This window comes from Engystomops pustulosus, chromosome 9 (genome assembly GCF_040894005.1).
Source record: "Engystomops pustulosus chromosome 9, aEngPut4.maternal, whole genome shotgun sequence".
Lineage (NCBI taxonomy): Eukaryota > Metazoa > Chordata > Amphibia > Anura > Leptodactylidae > Engystomops > Engystomops pustulosus.
This window is the reverse complement of record NC_092419.1, coordinates 78494694-78502162: the sequence shown is the minus strand read 5'-3', so window position 1 is coordinate 78502162 and position 7469 is coordinate 78494694.

Here is a 7469-nt window from a genome sequence, read left to right as displayed (position 1 = left end):
ACTTGGCATCATTTTTCAAAAATCTTTTCCTTTTTTTAGGATGTTAGGAGGCTTATAACTTTAGGTGCAATTTTTCAGATTTTCACGAAAATCATCAAAACCTACTTTTGGAGGGTCAATTTAGTTAGAAGTGACTTTATAAGGCCCACATGACAAGAAACCCCCACAAATGACACCATTTTAGAAACTACACCCCTCAAAATATTCAAAACAACCTTTGGGAATTTTGTTAACCCTATGAGCGTTTCATGAGGGTGAAAGATAAATGAAAGTGAAATTACAGAAATGTAATTTTATCTTACTATAGATTCATTGAACACTAAAATTTGCACCTTCACAATGGGTTAAAAAGGAAAATGCATTTTACAATGTTTAGGGCAATTCCTCCTGAGCATGCCAATACCCATTTTGTCACTGTACCCTGCTGTACGGGCACAGGGGGGCACTTGGAATGGAAAGAGCGTTGTTTCGTTTTTGGAGGGCAAATATGGCTGAAAAAGTTTTCATGTGACAGGATGCATTTGGAGAGCCATAATGGTACCAAAACAGAGGAAAGCCCCAACATGAGACACCATTTTGGAAAGTACACCCCTTGGAGAGTTTAGCAAGGTGTAATTTGTGTATTTCCCCCAACAGATGTTTGATTCAATTAGGCCCCAAAAGGGAAAAAAGGTGAAAATTTTCTCAAAAAAGTCACTTTTACCCCAAATTTTTGTAAGCCACAAGGGATAAAAGATGAAACAACCCCCATAAATGTGTAAAACTATTTCTCCTAATCACAGAACTGCACCACTTTTGCATATAAAGTGTTGTATGGGTGCACAGTAGGGCTCAGAAGGGAAAGTGGGGCTTTGGCCTTTTAGAAGCCAGATTTGACAATCATCCTTTACATGTGTCAGGAGGCATTTGGAAAGCCCTAGTGGTACCAAAACAGAGGGGAACCCCAACAAGTGTCACCATTTTGGAAAGTGCACCCTTTGGAGAATTTAGCAAGGTGTAATATGTGTATTTTCCCCTACAGGTGTTTGTTTCAATTAGGTCCCTAAAAGGAAAAAGATGAACATTTTCCCAAAAAAGTCACTTTTACGGCTAATTTTTGTATCCCATAAGGCATTAAAGATGAAACAACCCCCAAAAATGTGTACTAGCATTTCTCCCGAGTATAAAATTGCCCCACACATGCAAATAAAATGTTGTATGGGTACGCAGTGAAGCTCAGAAGGGAAAGAGGGGCGTTGGCCTTTTAGAAGCCAAATTTGACATACATCCTTTACATGTGTCAGGATGCATTTAGAGAGCTGTAGTGGTACCAAGACAGAGGAGAACCCAAACAAGTATCACCATTTTGGAAAGCACACCCCTTAGAGAATTTAGCAAGGGGTAATATGTGTATTTGTCCGTAAAGGTGTTTAATTTCATTAGGACTTAAATAGGAAAAAGGTAAAAATTTTCCTATAAAGGTCATTTTACCCCTAATTTTTGTAAGCCACAAGGGATAAAAAAATATAATAACCCCCCAAAATGTGTAAACCTATTTCTCTCGAGTGTAGAAGTACCCCACATGTGTATATAAAATGTCGTATGGGCGCACAGTAAAAGGAAAGGGGGATGTTTGCCTTTTAGAAGCCAAATTTGACAAATGTTTGACATGCATTTGGAGAACCCTAGTGGTATAAAACGGATAAGAATCCGAAAAAGTGTCCCTAATTTTTGAATGTACACCCCTTAGAGAATTTTGCAATGTGTTATATATGTATTTGCCCGTACAGGTAAATGATCCAATTAGGCCCTAAACATTAAAAAGGTGAAAATTTTCCTATAAATGTCACTTTACCCCTAATTTTTGTAAGCCACAAGGGATAATATATTAAATAACCCCAAAAAAGGTGTAAAACTATTTCTCCCGAGTGTAGAAGTACCCCACATGTGCATATAAAATGCTTTATGGGCGCACAGTAGAGGAAAAGAGGGATGTTTGTCTTTTAGAGGCCAAATTTGACAGAAATCCTTCACATGTGTCAGGATACATTTGGAGAGCCGTAGTGGTACCAAAACAGAGGAAAACCCAAAAAGTGACCCTAATTGTTGAATGTACACCCCTTGGGGAATTTAGCAAGGTGTAATATGTGGTGTAGGGTAATACACGTGGTGAAATGAGCATTTTGAACATATGGGGGTTTCCAAATATGATGTGCAATGCAGTCCAAGATGGAAATTGCAATTATTTCTGGAGAGTTCAGTGCCCGTTATGTGGTGCCCCTTATGAAATAATGGAGGGGTATAGGGAGCAATGGGACCTAACAGTTGTTACAATTATTAATTTTACCGAAAATGAATTCACAACAGGTTGGGCGTGAATTGTGAATGTGTTGCGTATAAGGAGGTAGATGATACCAAGGGACCATCTAAACTTTTGTCACTCTGGAGTTGTCGCAGGTCTCTTAGTAGTATATAGTGTCCATCCTAACTCCTCTTTTGGAACAGAATCTTTATTGAGTCCTACCTTTACAAGCAGCAGAATTCACCGGGAAAATTCTGTCCTGGCAAAACACAGGAACATCTAAACCAGAGGTACTGGGGCCCCGTCCTTCTTGTCCCAATATTAGTTTCCTAATATCTTCCTCTTGAAAACGGAGAAATGATAAGGCAGGACCTGCACATTGGAACAGCTGGTAAGAGTTGTACAGCATCATCTCTACAATGTGTACGGCCAGCGCTTTTGTACCAAATCTTCGTTTTTTCGTAGGGAAATTATCGCCAAGTGTTGCTCTTATTCACCCTAGCGATGCCCATTGTGACGAATATTGCTGCTTTTGGCTGGACCAAATCAACCAGCCAATAGCGGCAAACATGGACAGAGGGGGGAAACAAAACCCCTCTGGACCGCAAAGCACAATTGGTGGCTGTCAGGAACAGCCGCCACCCTGCCCCGATCACCGTGTCTACAGACATGGTGATCGGTATTACTGACGTCATAAGTAAATTCGCTGCTATTGGCTGGTCTGAATTGATGAGCCAATAGCAGCGATCATGTGGGTGGGACGTAACCCTTCTGTTCCATGGGGCAGGATGGATGGCCGTCAGGAACAGCCGCCATCTTGCCCCGATCACTGTGTCTGAACCGTGTTGGCAAGTCACTACCCGCCGCACCGTTCTATAACAACGCACGTTGGGAATAGGCTATACAAATCTTTATTTTTTAAAGGGGTTATCCGGGTTTAATTTTTTTTTTTATGGCCGGGCTGGGGAGGGCTATTTAAACATAATAAACATGTACTTACCTCCTCCGGTGCTGCCGATGTCCCGCGCCGCGGCCCGTCTTCTCCGTGCGCCAGCTTCACTAACAGTGCGCACAGGGAGCTTCCGGCCGGCCGGAAGCTCCCATGCGCACCATCTCCCAGCGCTTACAACGCTGAGAGATAGGGACGGATGGGAGGAGCCGTCCACAACGCGGACCGGAAGCTCCCTGTGCGCGGGTTCCGTGCCCCTGTTTGTTTACAGGGGCACGGAACGAAGTGACCGCGGCGCTGGACATCGGCGGCGCCGGAGGAGGTAAGTCCATGTTTATTATGTTTAACTATCCCTCCCCAGCCCGGCCATAAAAAAAAAATTAAACCCGGCTAACCCCTTTAAGCAATTTAGACAAATAAGGGCTTATTTTTTGCGAGATGAGATGCACTGTAAAAAAACTTCATTTTAGTGGGTATTTAGCTTATTGAAGCAATTTTATTAACTTTTTAAGTGTGGAGGAAAATAAAATCATCAATTCTTGTTTTGGATTTTTAGCATTTTTTTGGGGGGGTGTTCACTGTAGCATAACAATAATATATTATCTTTATTCTACGGATCACTACGATTACGGTGATACCTCATTTATATAGTTTTATTTTATATTTGTCCAATTTTATTGAAGGAAAACTAGAATAGAAAAAATTGCATTTGTTTTAGTATTGCCATTTTTATACCGGCATAACTATAGTATTTTTTGGTTGACGGAGCTGGTTGTAAGCTTATTTTTTGCGTGACAAGATGTTCTTTTCATTGGTATCATTTTTGTGATTGTAACTTTTTCGGATCACTTTTTAGAACATTTTTTGTAAAGCAATTTGATAAAAAGTTTTAATTTTTGGCAAGTTTTTGGGGGTTTTTTTTTACCACGTTCACCGAGCGGGTCCAATTATGATTAGGATTTATTGTACAGATTGTTACGGACGCAGCGATACCAAATAAGTGGGTTTTTTTTGTGATTTAGTGTTTTTATAGTTTATTACTTGTGTAAAGGGAAATGTGGTGTTTGGGGGGACTTTCACTTTCTTTTATTATTTCTTTTTATTTAAAAAAAAGCTTTATTTATTTTTTTTACTTTTTTTACAGTTACTAACATCTTAGCTTGAACAAGTGATCTTCTGATCACTTGTTCAAGCTCTTTTACAGCTTACACAGTGCAATACAGATGTATTGCACTGTGTAATGTAAGACACTGAGCATGCTGCGCATGCTCAGTGTCTTACAGCCGGGTCCTGCCAGGAGGCAGGGACCCGGCTTCCGGATGAAGATCGCGCAGCCCCGGGCACCGGCAGTCCCGGGGCTGCGATCGGAGCTGCGGACCCCCCCGGTAAGCGCCGCGGGGGGGTCCGATTGCCATGTAATTGAATTTAAATGCCTCTAACACGCCGCGGTCAGCGCGACCGCGGCGTGTTAGGGGTTAACACCCGCGATCGGAGAAATCTCCGATCGCGGGTGTTAGAGGCGGGTGTCAGCTATAATATATAGCCGACACCCGCAGCTTCTGGCGCCGGCTCCGTTCAGGAGCCGGCGCCAGAAGCTTGACGTAATAGTACTGCATTTTGCGGGAAGTCACCTCCCGCCATGCAGTACTATTACGTCAAATGTCGGGAAGGGGTTATCCGGGTTTTAAAAATTTCTTATGGCTGGGCTGGGGAGGGATATTTAAACATAATAAACATGTACTTACCCCCTCCGGTGGCGCCGATGTCCCGTGCCGCGGTCCCTTCGATCCGTGCCCCTGTAAACAAGCCGCACACAAGGAGCTTCCGGACCGGGATGTGGCCGGCTCCTCCTATCTGTCCCTATCTCTCAGCGTTGTAAGCGCTGAGAGATGGTGTCGGATAGGAGCTTCCGGCCGGCCGGAAGCTACGTGTGTGCCCCTGTAATGAAACCGGCGCACAGAGAAGACCGGCTGCGGAGCGGGACATCAGCGGCGCCGGAGAAGGTAAGTAGATGTTTGTTATGTTTAACTAGCCCGCCCCGGCCCGGGCCTCAGATATTTTTAAAACCCGGATAACCCCTTTAACTTCTATACATATGGTCCTGGGTATGTCTTGGTGAAGCATAACGGAGGCCTGAGAAAGCACTTGTTGAATGAATCGGCCCTTTGCCTAGCTGTGGCGTGCATCTGTCCACTGCCCACTGCATCTGTCCAATGGGCCTGAATTGCCCAAGAAGTTGGTAAGTAAGATTGAGGCCACTTTCAAATGCTGCATCTGGAGACACAATCCAAAGGCTCCAACCATGATTTCATACTGAGGTAACATTGCGTTTCCATTACATTTGCTAGACACTAAGAAACATGATGTTACCTCAACATGTGATCCCATATATAGATTGCATATCAAAATGCACTGTGTGACCGCTGTAGTTGGAATGAAATGGAGAAGCGTTAGACTGGAGGAATTGGGTGAGATTTATTATTAATATTCCCCCTCCCCTCCAGTCTTCTGGCTTATCCGACCTGCGTGTCCTGGGCCTCTGAGGGTAAAAATGTTCTCATTGGTGGATCATACCTGGGAGGACCACCTTTGGCGCAAGCCCTCTCATGAAATAGACGTGAAAGGTAGAAGCACTGTAGGCCATGACTAGACAGAAGGTACCCACATCTGTCACAATGTGCTATATATTACTTCACGTTAATTTCACTACTGCTCACAGGAATGAGTGAGGTTGACTTGGCAGGAACTGACAAGGACATCGCTATTAGGAGGAGGATGGGAAAGTTGTCGTTATACAGCCTAAAAGTTTACTCAGAGTTGAAAGGCGTTTGGAAAGGACAAGAATGACAAATGCTGCTGATAAGAGGACCTGGTGACGTGGTGGTGTTCAGACTCCAGCAGCTGATGACATAGATAGGTGTGTGAGTATGACTGCCACTCTCAGGGCTGGGCTGTATTCACACGCAGTTCACAGTGTGATTTATGCAATCTTAGGCCCGTTCCACACTTGCGAGTGTGATGCGATGAACTCGCATCACACTCGCAACGCAAGCTGCCGGGAACGCACGGCCCGAACGCTGCACACCAGGAGAGAACTCAGCATGTCAGTTCACTCCCGGTGTGCAGCGTTCGGGCCGTGCGTTCCCGGCAGCTTGCGTTGCGAGTGTGATGTGAGTTCATCGCATCACACTCGCAAGTGTGGAACGGGCCTTACATACATATGTAATTTCTATATAGCTGTAAAATAGTGCATTTTGTTATTTCAGTAGGTTATGTGTATCCCTATGTGCCAGTAAATTCTCTGGGTGATACGTCTAAGCTGAGAATGAATGGGCAGGGGTGTAAATGTATGTGTCCATATCCTTTTACTTCTAGGAGTAGTAATGCCTTTCTATAACCATACAGGTAGGAGCAGGGCCTAACACATATCATCCATACTTGCCTCACACATCTACTGACCCCTACCTGATGCAGGTCTAACTGTTAAGGACTTTAAGAGGATAGTCAGTTCCTGGAAGGTGTATATTATAAATGTGTGTAAGAAGTCATCACACACATAAGTGCAGGGCTATAGTATAGTACAACCACTGCATTGAACTCTATCGGAGTTAAAGGACTTCTACCAATAAATTTAGGTGTGGTAGACTGTCACCAAAGCAATGTTTCCCACCTTAGGAGATATGGGCCACCTTCACCTTGCCTAGCCTGCCACACAAGATTTGCAGACAGCTGGCTGTATGTGGCACTTGCGGGTGGCTGGAATAATAATAATGATCAAAGGGGGCGTGCATATTTTAAATATCAGCATATTTTTATAAAGTTCTTTGTTCGGTGTAGTTGACTTGCATAAGGATTGGAGAAACACTGGCACTTAGTCTCTTCGGTAACGAGCTTTGCTTAGGCCAGTGATTTTCAACCTTTTTTGAGCCGCGGCACACTTTTTATACTTAGAAAATCCTGGGGCACACCACCAACCAAAATGGCACAAAATGACACTAAAACAGTCATAAAAGCCTCCCTTTACTAATAAAAAAAAAACCCTAGCAGCCTCCCTCTACTAATAAAAAAAATCCCTAGCGGCCTCCCTTTACTAATCAAAAGCCCCTAGCGGCCTCCCTTTACTAATTAAACGACCCTAGCGGACTCACTTTACTAATTAAAAGACCCTAGTGGCCTCCCTTTACTAATCAAGAGCCCCTAGCGGCCTCCCTTTACTAATTAAGAGCCCCTAGCGGCCTC